Source organism: Colobus angolensis, unplaced genomic scaffold (genome assembly GCF_000951035.1).
Source record: "Colobus angolensis palliatus isolate OR3802 unplaced genomic scaffold, Cang.pa_1.0 Scaffold6, whole genome shotgun sequence".
Classification (NCBI taxonomy): domain Eukaryota; kingdom Metazoa; phylum Chordata; class Mammalia; order Primates; family Cercopithecidae; genus Colobus; species Colobus angolensis.
In genome coordinates this window covers 27,798,151-27,800,898 of record NW_012119598.1, presented here as the reverse complement: position 1 = coordinate 27,800,898, position 2,748 = coordinate 27,798,151, and the positions used below count along the sequence as shown (strand labels likewise).

At 43.5% G+C, this 2,748-nt stretch overlaps 1 non-coding gene across 1 annotated transcript; it reads left to right on the top strand.

Annotated features, from left to right (window-relative positions):
* The first annotated feature begins 697 nt into the window (after nucleotides 1-697).
* On the top strand, nucleotides 698-771 carry TRNAT-AGU. The gene has a single exon. It is a non-coding gene; the product is annotated as a tRNA-Thr (tRNA).
* The last annotated feature ends 1,977 nt before the right edge of the window (nucleotides 772-2,748 follow it).

The following is a 2,748-nucleotide window of genomic DNA, read 5'->3' as shown; positions in this document are numbered from 1 at the left end:
GGGTTTCACCATGTTAGCCAGGATGGTCTTGATCTTCTGAGCTCGTGATCCACCCGCCTCAGCCTCCCAAAGTGCTGGGATTACAGGCGTGAGCCACTGCGCCCAGCCAAATCTTGCGTTTTTAAGAAGCAACTCTGGAACTCCATTAGTTATCTTTAAGCTGGTAGGGGGAGCCCAATTTTAACGGAAAGAAATGGGGTAAGGAATGACCGGAATTTTAATCTAATTCCAGTGTAATTTAAAAGCCATGAAATAAGAAATAGCTTGCTTCCTGCTAGGATCAGTTCTTGGTGCCGTAAGTGCTCTGGTGTAAATGTATTACACGACTCGGAAGAGTGTTCTGTAAATGTGGCTGGCTACCCGCTTTCCTACCCTGTTCTCCCTGAAGCCAGAGGTCATACTTTACCCACCCACATTAGGATGAGCAGGATGAGCTGCTTGCTGTTTCGCCCCGGGGCGGGGGTCAGGCTATCGCCAGTGTTTTCCCCACCCCTCACCTCCCCCGCGCGTAAAACTTCGTTATCCTGCAACTGAGCGGTTTCTTAGGTCTTTTTGGGCGAAGCCAAGGTTAATCTTCAGTGTCTGAAGAAGTGTCTGCGTACTTTCAAACCTCAGTGACAAGAAAATAAATCAATGCACAGAACAAAGGCAAAGATCATCTCTTTTCTATGCTCATTTGCAGCACACTCACTATGGCGGCTCCGTGGCTTAGCTGGTTAAAGCGCCTGTCTAGTAAACAGGAGATCCTGGGTTCGAATCCCAGCGGGGCCTATCGTTGTTTTACTGCCTTCGAAGTACTCACGGAACCATTGAAGTGTAGCATGAAAGGTTATTTTGCACCCTGGGACTCCCTCAAAATGTTTTATATGCGTCCAGTGTGAAACCAACTTGTTTATGAAAAAAGAGCAAACGTCAACTTGGCTTTCTTTGAGAATAATGAAATTGTGAATTTCTTGTTTTTCTTACATTTTTCTTCCACATGTTATATTCTTAAAACATGTACGAGAGGAACCAGGGAAAGCCGAAGGTAAACACCAAATTTCAACTACAAGCAACATCACAATCTTTGGTCATTCTATTTTCTTTCCTGGGGACATACTAAACAGATTCATTGTTAGAATCTGCAGGTAATGTTTTTGGAAGGTCAGTCTTTGGAATGATTGATAATCTGTTGTTGAGAAGGCTGTAGCATCTCTGAAAATTCACAGCAGACAGTAAGATCTGGCCACATAAAATAAGCTGTGATTCGCTATTTTAAAAGATTGCATTGTACTCAGAGTTTTTTGGAAAGGAACAAATCAAAGCAAAAACAAATATTTGTCACCGAGACTTGAGAAAAGAAGCTGTCAGAGAGGAGCCTCCATTTGCTTATGGAGCCCACTAGAACAGGCTGACCTGAAGAAGTCTAGGAAGGGTTGAGATGCCTTCTCCCAAACTCTCCAAGAGGAAGAAAGAGAAATTGAGAAGTAGGAAAAAAGTCAGTTTTACTCTTAGAAGAAGTTTTCCACATAGAAACACAAGAAAATGGAAGTTCACTGTAACTATTACCAACCCTCTTTCCCATCTCCCAAAACCCAGCCCCCAGCTCACCTGGCACAGAAAGTTCCACTTCTCTGGCTTTTGCCTTCAGAGCATATTATTTTGTGTAGATTGTCAAGGCTTGAAATATGATTTCCTGTTCTAGCTCTGGAGACAAAATCCCAACACTTGGAGGAACAGCTCAGAAGCAACTCTACTTTTATGGAGACTTTCTACTCCCATTCTGCAGCTTAATTCCCCACTTTTCTTTTTTGTTGTTTTTTTTTGAGATGGAGCCTCACTCTGTCACCCAGGCTGGAGTGTAATGGTGTGATCTCGGCTCACTGCAAACTCTGCCTCTAGAGTTCAAGTGATTCTCCTGCCTCAGCCACCTGAGTAGTTGGGATTACAGGCGCCCACCATCATGCCCGGATAATTTTTGTATTTTTGGTAGAGATAGGGTTTCACATATTAGTCAGGCTGGTCTCGAACTCCTGACCTCAGGTAATCTGCCCGCCTCGGCCTCCCAAAGTGCTGGGATTATAGGCCTGAGCCACCGCACCAGGCCAATTCCCCACTTCTCTTTACAAACATCAAGCAGCAATGGAAAGGCAGATCCTTTTTTTTTTTCACTAGAGCCTTCCATCTTCTGTTCTTTTTCCCTAGGCCCAGATACAAACTTCCCTCAAATGATAAGACAGGCTGGGTCACTGGTGCAGACATCAACACTAAATCACTAATTCATTCCCTTACCAACCCTGCCTCATTTCCACTCTCCTGCTCCGTCAGCTCCAGAAATACCTTTATAGGAGGCTTGTAGCCAAGTGGCCCTCAACAGATTGCATAGTCCGTACTACTGAATTGGCAGTAGTAGTACTGGCTACTGAAGCTATTGAATATTCCAAGTGATGAGTCTCACTATCTTTCCCAAAAGCCTATGTCTTCCTAGCTCTCTATAAATGGATAAATCATGGAAACAATTTATATGTAAAAGTGGAAATGGTTTGCAATCAGATGCTTGTTTGTCTAGTGAGTGGCTATTTGTCAATCACCAATTATGTGGCAGTTACCATGCTGATCACACATGGGTGAAGAGGCTGATGGAAGGGGAAAACAATTTAATGGCAGTTATAGTATAGTGGAATGTAATACTATTGGGAGTACAGGGTGCTTTGAGCCACATTTGCTTATTTATTTGTTTATTTATTTAGAGATGGAGTCTCTCTCTGT